The 13,488-nt window shown below is 48.9% G+C and overlaps 1 long non-coding RNA gene across 1 annotated transcript; it reads right to left on the reverse strand.

Annotated features, from left to right (window-relative positions):
* Positions 1-9,929: 9,929 nt before the first annotated feature.
* Positions 9,930-12,565, reverse strand: LOC138413657 (uncharacterized). The gene is made up of 3 exons (XR_011246068.1): positions 11,141-12,565; positions 10,670-10,981; positions 9,930-10,486 (listed from the first exon to the last, which is right to left on the reverse strand). It is a non-coding gene; the product is annotated as an uncharacterized lncRNA (long non-coding RNA).
* Positions 12,566-13,488: the final 923 nt, after the last annotated feature.

Genomic DNA, 13,488 nt, shown 5'->3' on the forward strand with positions numbered 1-13,488 from the left:
TTACTGATCAGATTGATTTACTGTGTCTAACCGGAACCTGGCCAAAAGATGAATATGTGGGTTTAAATGAAGCAACGCCCCCACGCATATTAATATTAATATTCCTCGGAGCACAGGCAGAATAAACCCACTCACTGTTTCAGTCACACTCTTGATCTTGACATATGGCATAGACATTGCAAAGGTAATTATATTTCCCCAAAACCCTCTTCTGTCCAACCGTTTTTTTATTAAATTTGAATTTACAATTATTGACTACACCGATTTAAATTAAATTATATTTTATTTGTATAGCGCCAAATCATAATATGCATTATTTCAAGGCACTTAATATAGGTCATCACCTTAAATATCCAACAGTCCACATGAGAGGAAAAACTCCTTAATTAACTGGAAGAAACCTCTAGCAGAACCAAACCCATCTGCCTCGACCGCTTGGGGTGAGCAGGGATAAATGGGGAGGAGAGGAGAGCTGGGTGGCAAAGGGAAAAGAGAAGAGAGAGAAAGATAGTTGAAGGGGGAGAGAGGGGAAAGAGAGACCAGGAACACTTGTGCACCATCAGGTATAAGCTGTTACTAGTTATGATTAAAACAATAAAAGTGTAAAGATGTTATTTATTATTAATGATAGCAGCAACAATTTATAAAATATTTAATCAATAATAAGTATTATTGTTAATAATTAGAATAAGAATAGTTATCCTGCAGCTCTGGAGACAGAGATACCTGCAAAGAGAGAGAGAGAGAGGTATTATGGGGGGAAAAAGACAAATTAGTGACATGTATTAAAATAAATAGCTGAATGTTGGGGCAGAGAGACACAAGAGAGCCTGTTTTTTGCCAGCGAAGTGATCTATTTGGATAATATGGTGTTATGAGCTCTTTGATATATGAAGGGGCTTGATTGTTTATGGCTTTAAATGTGAGAAGCAGGATCTTGAATTCTATTCTGAATTTTACAGGGAGCCAACACAGAGAAGCTAAGACAGGAGTAATATGATCTCTCATTCTAGTTCCTGTCAGCACTTGTGCTACAGTATTTTGTAACAGCTGGAGGCTTTTCTCCAACACTTTGTGACATTCTGATCATAAAGAGTTACAGTAATCTAGTCTAGAGGTAACAAATGCGTGGACTAGTTTCTCAGCATCCTTCTGAGACAGGATCTTTCTAATTTTCACAATATTGCGCAGGTGGAAGAAAGCTGTCCTAGAGACTTGTCAAATTACAGATGATGTGACATGATTCTGGACAGAAATGCTATTATAGTCAGTGTTTATCTGATAATACTGTAAACAAATTTAAAGAACTGATTCCTTTGACATTGACCTCACAGCCATGTGTTTGTGAAATACATCACCTTGTGATGCACCTGGACACATCGTCAATGATGTTACCTGGGGTCATTGGGTGTTTCGGGTCTTTCAACAATCAGATCACCCAGGCGACCCAACCAAGGTTAATCAAGCTGTCACAGTCAGTCACCCATCCTCCCACTTCTCAGTCAGTCTCCCATCCTTCCACCTCTCAGTACTTTTCCATGGACTCCGCCTCTGCCTCATCTGCCAGCCAAGCCACACCCTCTCACAATCCAACACTGCTGCTCCTCATCACCTGCAATCAAGCCCAGTATATATTCACCAGCTCCACTCGCAGTCAGTGCCAGATTGTTCTACGCCTTCATGCCAGACTTTCCAGCGTTTATCCCCGGACTGATTCTTCGTTGCCGACCCTGCCTGTTCCTGACTATCCTGCCTCGTCCGAAACCGGGTAATCACCTCTGCCTTCCGTCCCTGACCAAGTCTTCTGCCTGTTGCTGTCTGACCAAGTCGTCGGCCTGTTGCTGTCTGTATTGCCTGCCACCTGATCTGCTAAGAGCCGACAATAAAGACTGTTACCAACTGTCCATGCTTGTTGTGCTGCATTTGGGTTCCAAAACCATACCCGTTACAGTACAATCTGGCCACAAAATGGACCCAGCGCACACAGCGTCACCACAGTCACGCCTGGAGAGTGTGGAAAACATTCTTCAGCAGCATTAAGCTCTGCTCAACTCCACTGCAGCAGGAATACATCAAGCTGTCGCCACCCAGAAGCAAGCAGCTGCTAGCCAGGAGCAGGCGCTAGCTTTGTTAGCCTCACAAGTACAGCAACTCACTGCTATCCTCTCACAGATGACAACTCCAGCCCCCACTGCAGCGTCCTCCTCTGCTACACCTCCGCCAGCATCCCCTGGGCCATTCTCTGAGCCACGGGTGGGGGCCCCGGAACGCTATGCGGGGGATCCTGAGAACTGTAATCCTTTCCTCACAAACTGTTCGATCCTGTTTGCCCTGCAGCCGCACACCTTTGCTTCTGAGGAGGCCAGGGTGGCTTTCACCATCAACCACCTCACTGGGAGGGCTCGCCTGTGGGGAACCGCCGAGTGGGAGCGTCGGACTCCAGCCTGCATCTCCTTCCAAGCCTTCGCCGCCGAGCTACGCAAGGTATTTGGGAAGGTCTCCCGGGGTCCGGATTCCACTGGGGGTCTGCTGAGTCTACACCAGGGGGGTCAGACCGTGGCCGATTACTCCATAGACTTTCGCACTCAGGCCCGTCTGAGCAGTTGGAATAGTGAAGCCCAGTGTGATGCTTACCTTCTGGGTCTGGAGAGTTACATCAAGGATGAGCTGGTCTCCTATGATCTCCCCACTTCTCTGGATGGGCTCATCGAACTGACGACACGGCTGGATCGACGTATCCAGGTCCGACGTGGGGAGAGACAACGAGGACGAGTCAACCAATGCTTTCCAGACCAGCCTTGTTCTTTTCGAAAGAGGCCAACTCCCACGACTGTGCCACAGAGCGGGGAGCCTGAAGCCATGCAGGTCGGCAGAACCAGCCTCTCATCGGAGGAACGCCAGCGCCGCCGCCAGGGGAACCTCTGCCTGTACTGTGGCCAAGGCGGTCACTTCATCTCTGGTTGTCCAGTAAAAGCCCGGACTCACCAGTAGCGGGGAAAATACTGGTGAGTCCAACCTCTGAACTATTCCCCAAAAGGCGGCCTCTCTGCCATGCCCGCTTACTGCTGGCAGGGGGCACACACACCCTGTCTTTATTCATTGACTCTGGGTCAGACGTCTCCCTCATTGATGATGATCTGGCTCAACAGCTCGACATCGACAGGGTTCCACTGCCCCAGCCAGCCCCTGCCAGTGCCCTGGACGGTCATGTTCTGGGGACCGTCACCCACCAGACCAGACCCGTGCGGATGCTCCTGTCCGGGAACCATTATGAGACTATCAGTTTCCACATCCTGAAGTCACCTCACATCCCTCTCATTCTGGGGTACCCCTGGCTCCGCCGCCATAACCCCCACATCAACTGGACGACGGGGTCCATCCTAGGGTGGAGTCCCGGGTGCCATCAAGTCTGCCTGAAACAAGCCTCTGCCCCGCAGCCCCGGTCCAGTACCTTCCCATCTCCTGACCTCTCCAGGGTTCCGCCAGAGTACCATGACTTCCGAGAGGTTTTCAGTAAGGCCAAGGCCACCTCTCTGCCCCCTCATCGTCCCTATGACTGCGCCATAGACCTACAGCCTGGTACCAGTCCACCTCGAGGTCGTCTGTACTCCCTGTCTGCACCTGAAAGAAAGGCCATGGAGGCTTACATTAATGACTCCCTGGCAGCAGGCATCATTCGCCCGTCCTCATCCCCTGCTGGTGCAGGGTTTTTCTTCATCGAGAAAAAGGACAAGACCTTGAGGCCCTGCATCGACTATCGGGGCCTGAACGACATCACGGTGAAGAACCGATACCCTCTCCCTCTCGTGGCATCAGCCTTCGAGCTCCTGGAGGGGGCCTCCATCTTCACCAAACTAGACCTCCGCAATGCCTACTACCTGGTCCGCATCCGTGAGGGGGACGAGTGGAAGACGGCCTTCAACACTCCTACCGGGCATTATGAATATCTGGTCATGCCCTTTGGCCTAACCAACGCCCCTGCCGTCTTCCAGGCCCTAGTAAATGATGTGCTCCGTGACATGCTCAACAAAAATGTCTTTGTCTACCTGGATGACATTCTCATCTTCTCCCGAACCAAGGAGGATCACGTCCACCATGTCCAGGCAGTCCTCCAACGACTTCTGCAGAACTCCCTCTTTGTAAAGGCTGAGAAGTGCGAGTTCCATGCCTCCTCGGTCACCTTCTTGGGGTCCGTCATCAGCCAGGGGAGCATCCAGATGGATCCCAGCAAGGTCTCTGCTGTCGCCGCCTGGCCCATCCCTGAGTCCAGGAAGCAGTTACAGAGGTTCCTGGGCTTTGCAAATTTCTACCGCCGCTTCATCCGTGGGTACAGCACGATGGCCGCCCCGCTCACTGCCCTTACCTCCTCCAAGATCCCCTTCAGTTGGTCTCCTCCTGCCGCTGCAGCCTTCAAAGCCCTCAAAGCCCGCTTCACCTCTGCCCCCATCCTTTGCATGCCAGACCCTGACAGACAATTTGTGGTGGAGGTGGATGCCTCTGACATTGGGGTAGGGGGGGTCCTCTCACAGCGGACAGCCTACGACCAGAAGCTCCATCCCTGCGCCTTCTTCTCTCGGCGACTCTCTCCAGCCGAAATGAATTATGATATTGGCAACCGCGAGCTACTAGCGGTTAAGCTGGCGCTGGAGGAATGGCGCCATTGGTTGGAGGGGGCCAAACAGCCATTCCTGGTCTGGACCGACCACAAGAACCTGGAGTACATTCGGTCGGCCAGGAGGCTAAATTCCAGACAGGCTAGGTGGTCCTTGTTCTTCACACGGTTCAACTTTACTCTCTCATACCGCCCAGGCTCCCGCAATGTGAAGCCTGATGCCCTGTCTCGCCAGTTCCTCAAGGAAGAAGAGGAATCTGCTTCTAGTGGTAACACCATCCTTCCGACCAATCGCCTGGTTGCTGCCCTCACCTGGGGGGTTGAGGAGAGAGTCAAGACAGCCTTGGAGAATCAACCAGGGCCCAGCACCTGCCCTCCCGACCGGCTCTTCGTCCCGACTGCTCTACGTTCTGAGGTTCTGCAGTGGGCCCACAGCACTCACCTAACCTGCCACCCTGGGATCCGTCGGACCAAGGAGGTACTGCAGCGGAGGTTCTGGTGGGCCTCTCTGGACAAGGACACACAAGAATTTGTCAAGGCTTGCCCAGTCTGCAGCCAACACAAACCCTCCCATCAGGCCCCTGCTGGACTCCTGCAACCTCTTCCTGTGCCCCATCGCCCCTGGTCGCACATCTCTCTAGACTTTGTCACAGGTCTACCACCTTCTCAGGGCCATACCACCATCCTGACTGTTGTGGACCGGTTCAGCAAGATGGCTCACTTCATTCCCCTGCCCAAGCTCCCCTCGGCCAAGGAAACGGCTGAACTGATTCTCCAGCATGTCTTTCGCCTCCACGGCCTTCCTGTCGACGTGGTGTCTGATCGAGGACCCCAGTTCTCTTCGGTGTTCTGGAGAGAATTCTGCACCCTCATTGGGGCCTCGGCTAGCCTGTCCTCCGGATTCCACCCTCAGTCGAATGGGCAAACCGAGAGGAAGAACCAGGAGATGGAGGTGGCACTCCGCTGCATGGTCTCCAGTCGCCCCTCGTCCTGGTCACAGCAGCTGCTATGGGTGGAGTATGCCCACAACACCCTGACCAGTTCCTCTACCGGCCTTTCACCCTTCCAGTGTGCTTATGGGTACCAGCCTCCACTGTTTCCTGCCCTGGAGAAGGACACATCCTGCCCCTCCGTCCAGAGCTTCATTCGCCAGTGTCGCCGCACCTGGGCCAGAGCCAGAACCACCCTCCTACGGTCTGTGGGTCGCTACACGAGGACCGCCAATTGTCGACGCACCAAGGCTCCCACCTACCAGGTCGGCCAAAAGGTTTGGTTATCAACCAGGGATCTTCCACTTCGGGTCGACTCTAAAAAACTGGCGCCCAAGTTGATTGGTCCCTTCAAGATCCAAAAAATCATCAACCCAGCTGCGGTTCGGCTCCAGCTCCCGCGCTCCATGAGGGTCCATCCCACATTCCACATCTCCAGAGTCAAGCCTGTTCTAGAGAGTCCACTGGTTCCCGCTACTCCTCCTCCTCCGCCTCCTCGCTTGATTGATGGAGGTCCTGTCTACACTGTGCGACGTCTGATCCGTTCCCGACGACGTGGGAGGGGCATCCAGTATCTGGTCGACTGGGAGGGGTATGGGCCAGAAGAGAGGCTATGGGTTCCTGCTCGTCACATCCTGGGACCCAATCTCATTGCTGACTTTCATCGGCAACACCCAGACCAGCCTGCTAAGGCGGCTGTCTCGTCTAGGGTGCCTCGTCACAGTGCTCCCACTGAATCCACGCCCTCTGCTCCAGACATGGAAGACTCCCTCTCCTCTTCAGGGGATTCCTCATCCGACGATGAGGGATTCCCCCCGCAGGCCTCCCCCACCCGCCCTGCTGAGGGTATGGACTGGTCCGGCTCGGAGGAATTCTAAGTGCACCTTCAGGCCCTCCCTCCCTCCCTTCCTCCCTGCATTCCGGCTTTTTGGGACGTCAGGAGCCGTCCCTTGATGGGGGGGCTCTGTCACAGTCAGTCACCCATCCTCCCACTTCTCAGTCAGTCTCCCATCCTTCCACCTCTCAGTACTTTTCCATGGACTCCGCCTCTGCCTCATCTGCCAGCCAAGCCACACCCTCTCACAATCCAACACTGCTGCTCCTCATCACCTGCAATCAAGCCCAGTATATATTCACCAGCTCCACTCGCAGTCAGTGCCAGATTGTTCTACGCCTTCATGCCAGACTTTCCAGCGTTTATCCCCGGACTGATTCTTCGTTGCCGACCCTGCCTGTTCCTGACTATCCTGCCTCGTCCGAAACCGGGTAATCACCTCTGCCTTCCGTCCCTGACCAAGTCTTCTGCCTGTTGCTGTCTGACCAAGTCGTCGGCCTGTTGCTGTCTGTATTGCCTGCCACCTGATCTGCTAAGAGCCGACAATAAAGACTGTTACCAACTGTCCATGCTTGTTGTGCTGCATTTGGGTTCCAAAACCATACCCGTTACACAAGCCCTGGTTTGTGTCCAGGTAGCGCTACCCCACCCACCACTCTCCTCTCCAAATCCACAGCCACCTTGATGCAGCTTCTGTTGCCTCGGTGGCCAGCTTTTTGGCCCTTCGCCTTCTGGCTCCTATGATTCCCAGCATGTTATGGGCCCTGCAGAGAGACTGGCCTGCGAATCCTCTGCATCCTACTTCAATGGGCTCGCAGCTCGCTCACACCTCACCCGCCACCCATTTGTCCCTGTCTGAGCCTCCCCCGATAGTAGAGGGAGAAGCCACATGGACTACTCCTCCGTCGGCCAGCCGCACGCCTCCGCCATCGACTGGAAAATTTCAAGGAATGACTGCAGATCATCGGCTTCTGACATTTTGTGGAGGGTGATGCCGGCCAACAGGGAGCGGACCACGGGCCCCGGGTCCACTGCCGACTGGAAGAGAAGGTGCTGCAGCATGCCACCTTGATGATGTCACGGACACCAAGACCATCACAGTACGGGCCAACCAGAAACCATGGCTGACGGGGAAGTCCATCGGTTACTGAGAGCCCGGAACGCTACTTTCAGAGCGAGAGCCAACCTGTCCCAAGGCATGAGACTAGCAAAGAGGCAGTAGAGCAGCAGGATAACCCACCACTTCACCGACAGCAGAGACATAAGGAGCCTGTGGCATGGCATACAGACCATCACGGACTATAAACCTTGACCACAGACCTGTGACAATGACACCACTCTGTTGAACAGTCTGAATAACTTCTTTGGACGGTTTGAACCACCGCTTCTTCAGCCTCCTCATTCAGGAGAATGAGGAGCCTCCGGGCGACAACCAGCAGACTGAGGGACAGATTCATCCACCAAGCCTTCAGGATGCTGAACTCCCTCCCAGCACTCCCCCCCTTCCTTTCTGCCCTCTGCCCCCACAAACTCTGGACACTGACACCCCCCCCCCATGCACAAACCAAATGGCACCAGTCAGTTTTACAAACTCAAAAAAACCCAAAAAAACTCTTACAGGTGTGGCGCTAGGTTAAGGTTATGGCCCCCCTGATTGCTGGGCGGCGCCGGTCGACCATTAACCGGGTGAGTGGCCACACCACACCCTTTCCTTTCCACTCTTTGATCCCTCGGGTGGTGGCTGCGGTGTGGCTGTGGCGTGGCTGCAGCGTGGTGTGTTAAGCTTCTGGGCACATCCCCCATACATACAGGTACGGTTGCGCACTTCCTCTTTCATCCATGACCAGCGCAATGTGCACATTGGTGACACTGACTTCCAACTCTTGCAGCACGACAAGTGGCCGGCTATATCGGCGGGTTGGGCGCTCCCACTTGGAGCTCTGTTGGGGATTTAGTTCGTGTCCGCAGGTAGGCTGGTGTTATCTGCCTGTTTGGATTTGTCTGTCGCTGGGTCCTCTGCTGACTGTCGCTGGTGCGCTTTCTGTCTGCAGTGTCTCCGTGTTGTGGGCGCAACACTCTTGCCCTTCGGTGCACAGAAAAAGGATGCAGGCAGTGGTGTGGCGTGTCTCGTGCCACCGCCCCCTGGAATCGGTTCTGCTGTTTTGGCTCTGGGGGTTCTGACGGGATCTGTTTGCTCCGTCCTGCGCCGGTTCTAGCTGGCCGCCGTACTCACGGCCTTTCCCCTCGTGTCGGACGGCCGGTGGCGCAACATCAGGAGGGCAGCTTCGCAGCCACTCATTTTAATCACTATTATATTAAATTGTTTAATTTGCTTATGTTTCTTTCTATCAGTTGTAGGATTTATTCTGTTTCGTATTTTCCTTATTTTGTAGTTGAGTTGTGCATTATCTATTTTCTTTCTTTGAGTGTTTATTTTATTTTGCTATTATTGATTCGGAGTGTGTGCATGTGTATGCATGTGCGTGCAGTTAATGTGTTTTAATTAGTAATTAATTAGTTTATTTCTGTTATTGCTATCAGGCTATATTTTAAGCACTTATGGCATTATTTTAACTTTTCCTTTTGTGTTGGATAGGTGCTGTGGGCCCCCAGGTGGCAGCCCAAACTCCCTGGTGGTGGTGTTCATCACGATCCTCTTTTTAGTTGGTGTGCAGTGTCACGGGTGGCTAGGTTGTGATCCCTCTTCCCTTTTTGCTCCCCTGCCGCTGTGGTAAGCCCCAGCCCTGTCCGTCCTCCTTATTTTCCCTGGTAGTTAATATTTATTGTCTTTTAGCCAAATCATAATGTGGAATTTTCTCATCTCACAAAGTGAAAGTAAAAGCTTATGTTAAGCTACCTGCCATTAGATAGTATCCCTTGCCTCCCAGAGTGATAATGGGCATGATTCAATCACTGCTGGACTGAGGTGTGTTGGTAGAAACCACCAGACTTTTCGATCACATCTTGCAGATTCCAAACCAAACAAAACCAAACTGATGAGTAGATTTGTTCAGGATTTGCAAACTATTAATAATATCCATAGTTCAGATACCCATTAGATTTATTCAGAGGTGGCAAAATTACTCCTATTCTGTACTTAAGTAGAAGTACAGATACATGTGTAAAAAAAATACTCTGGTAAAAGTACTCATTCAAATCCTTTACTCAAGTAAAAGTAAGAAAGTACAGGTTTTGAAATGTACTTTCAAAGTAAAAGTAAAAAGTAAAAATGATTTTTTTGCCGTTAATGAAGCACAATACATTCTTTGATAATTTTGTTAAACGAAAAAAGTTCCGACAGAATAATCAAGATTGAATTGACCAGAGGTACTGCATGAGCATCTGGATAACTGTTAACAGCTTTGGTACTCTGAATACTATAGGTTGTTTTCTTTTTCCACTGCAGCACCACCAAACTGTAATCAGTAATAGTTATGACCAGTAAGCCATATTGGATGTTTACACTCTTAATAACAAAAGACCAATGTTATTTTCTACCTTTTTATTTTTTTCTGTACTGAAAACGTACTGAACCATGACCCCAAAACACACATGTAATGGGATCAAGCATTACACACAAAAGGCAATGAATGCATCCAAAGTTGATTTTGACTTTAAAGTCAACAATATTTTTTGTTTAACATAGCACAGATTAATCAGGTTCTCCTGTTCTGCTCTGTTGTTCACAATAAAACAAACCAACTGCTTCTGTGACATATCTCTACAACAGATGTAACCATGGCATGAATATGAACCCATGGAACTTATTACACTGTTATCGCACTGTGAAATTATGTCAGCTGTATATAAACACAAGTGTAACTGAACCATTAATTACTTTTAACAGAATGTGTATCTTTTACTATATATCGAAAAATTAGCAGTTTGATTCCTTACTTTACAGCAATATGCAAACCCAGATTTCCATTTCAGAAACAGGTACATTTCCATGCTTGATGGGGGAAAAGAAGTCATCCTCTGAAGAATGGGAAGTGTCACTTGGATGCATCATAGGTCCCTCCTTCAGATGGCTTTTGATGAAATCCAGGCCTATGGAACACAAAACCACAGAGGATTTTTTTTAATTCTCAGTACTTTTACCATAGGATTGTCATTTGTTAAAATGAATGTGACTTTCCCTTGTTACTGTATGACAATTACCCAGTATGTTATGGATAATTCAGATTCCCAAATTTCGCCCATTATCTCATTAGCAAATGTTTCATTACATACCAAGTTTTAGGGTGTAGTCATCCCTTGTCCAGCATGTCCTGAATCTGTGGACAAGAATGGCCGCAGCAATCAGCTCTGGATCAGCAAGCATCTGCCCAAATCGCCTTTCAAGTCCAGCTTGAAGAGCATCCACTAAAGGCACACAGAACTTGGAGGAAAGTCGAAGGTTTTGTAGCTTAATCTTGTGTTAATGTGGGCAACAGCCATCCCATCTGCACGCCGACCTCTCCCTGAAGAAGATCAACTGCCTTTGCAAATGGGCTCATTGTCTTGACATATTCTGCGAGAAAAGCAATCTCAGCAGGAGTGAACCTATCAGGATTTTTTTTTTAAAACACAACATCTTTGGTTACAAAAAATCAAAAATGTAACACATGACTTTTGCATATTGCACACATGTAATGGAATTAATATTTACTAATTAATAATAATAATAATAATAATAACAGTGTGAAAATGTAAGTTACTCACATTGGAATTTTTAGCACACTGCACACAGCTGTAATGGCTCCTTCTCCTTGTTCTCTCATGATCCTCACAATCCTCTCCACAGCCAGGAAAAGAGAATTCCGCCTTGTCTCATTTGGCCTCAAGAGCTGGAGTTTGCATTTTTCTTCAATTATCTCAGCAGCTGTAGTGGATCTTCCACTTTTGTTCCATAGACTCCAGCACTTTAAAAATGCTGAACGAGAGATTCGCTTGTAGACGGAGTTGGAATTTGCCCCTGAAACATCAACTGTTGACACCAGGTTCAGAAGGTGGCAGGCACAGCGATGATGCTTTGGCAGTTGGTATTCCAGGCCCTCATCTTCTTCCAACAAGGTTCCTGCTTCAACAAACTCAAGACGGTCAATGTTTTCCTCCTCTTCCTCTCCTTCACTGTTCTCTCTTTCTGCCGTGGAATCTGGTTATTATTTTCATCCGGCTCTCCATAGACTCGAAAAGCTTTGATAAAATTAGAGCCATTATCAGTGGTTGTACGCACAATCTTGTCACGGATGTTGTACTCTGTTAGAATGTCATTCAGGGCACCAGCAAGTGCAGAAAAATATGTGTGACCCTGTGAGCTGTTTACATCCTAATGCAGCAGAACATCTGTCCATTGTTTCAGGCTCTATCCAGTGTGCTGTGACTCAGAGGAAACCCTGTCTGTGTGCAGTCCAGCAATCAGTAGTGGTAGCAATGAATTCAACCTCACGCATAGCAGCCTTCAGATTCTTCTTCATTTCCAGTGTTAATTTCTCAACTTTGTTTTTCATGGTGCCTCAGGACATTACAACCACATCCAGTTGCAGGTGATGCACTAGAGTTTTAAAACCCTGCTGTTGGAAAATACTGAGAGAGTGCAGTCCTTGAATGAGTTCAAGTTCAGGATGCCTTCATCCACACTTTTCTGTGACACTCTTTTGGTTTCCCACAGCTTGAGCTGCTTGGATGGGCCTTCATCTGAGGTGGACTTCCTCTTTAAAGTAGGTGCAGTGAGATTTTTGTATCTGTCCAGGTGAGTCACATGCTTTCTCTGGGAGTGACAATACACACATATGAAACACGGACATACACATAAAAGAGACAGGTGGTTAGCCTGACAGAATTATGGTTGTTATATAAATGTTTAACGTTGTCTTTTGTGGGGAACTGACAACTAGTGGCTCACAGGATTTTTTTTCTGCAAACGTCATACATGTAGGCAGAAAAAAATCCTGTGAAAATCAGTTTAGTATTCAGAGTTATGACAGATTAAATGCACTTGGGACTTAATTTTTCCTGTCTGTCAGAAACACTGAGTGGAGCAGCCGACCGGTCCAAGATTGCGGCCGTATTTGTTGCACCTCAGCTTCCAATGCGGCTTCTTCTCTTTATTTTGTCTATGGGAATTACCCCCACAGGCAACGTTAGCCTTCAGGGCTACCAGCATAAAAGCCTTTTTCTGCCAGAAAATGTATTTATTTTAACCCAAACTACCATTCAACCCCTAAACCTTTATGGCAGATAGCCCTGATAAGGTCTCACATCAGTAGCACAGCAGTTAATTGAGGGTTACTGCCTTGTTGTTTTTTAAACCGAGAGCTAACTAGCTTAGCTATATACCATCAAAAAATGTGTACACACATCATTGCTAACATTGAAAACAGACTTCAAAAACAAAAAAAATTCTCAAAAAGCTATTAGAAATTACACCTTACCTGTATGTGTTTCTTCAGATTCGACAGCGAATTCTTGAACGCCAGCAGCTCGTGATTTTTGGGTTCACACAGGACACAGCGCATGCGCCACGAGTCCTTTTTGGAGCTGACAACAACAAATAATTCGTTTAAATCGGGCCACGGATGAGGAATGTCTTCTTTTACTGAGTCCTCTGAAGCTTCGCCGTCGGCAACACTCCCGGCTTCGCGTCCTTCCTCCATGCCGCTGCTACAAGTTCTCGGTTCTCTACTGTCCCCCTCACTCGACTTCTTCCCGCAGTAACGGAACGTGGTAACCCTGCCCCCTCCCTGTCTCCGTCTTTCTCCGGAGGTTTAAAAAAAAAAAAAGTAACGAGCCTGTTTTTACAATGTAAGGAGTAGAAAATACATATTTTTGTGTATAAATGTATGGAGTAAAAGTAAAAAGTCATCAGAAAAAAAAATAGTCAAGTAAAGTACAGATATCTGAAAAATCTAGTTAAGTACAGTAACGAAGTATTTGTACTTCGTTACTGTACTTAACTAGATTTACATCTACATTCAAGAGTCGTCATCTGACTTTTGCCTGCTTTCCCCAGGGACTCTCAGGAAAGGTATGGCAGTGTATGCAGCAGTGGTAAAACATGACCTGATAAC

This window comes from Paralichthys olivaceus, chromosome 14 (assembly GCF_024713975.1).
Source record: "Paralichthys olivaceus isolate ysfri-2021 chromosome 14, ASM2471397v2, whole genome shotgun sequence".
In the NCBI taxonomy this organism is placed as follows: domain Eukaryota; kingdom Metazoa; phylum Chordata; class Actinopteri; order Pleuronectiformes; family Paralichthyidae; genus Paralichthys; species Paralichthys olivaceus.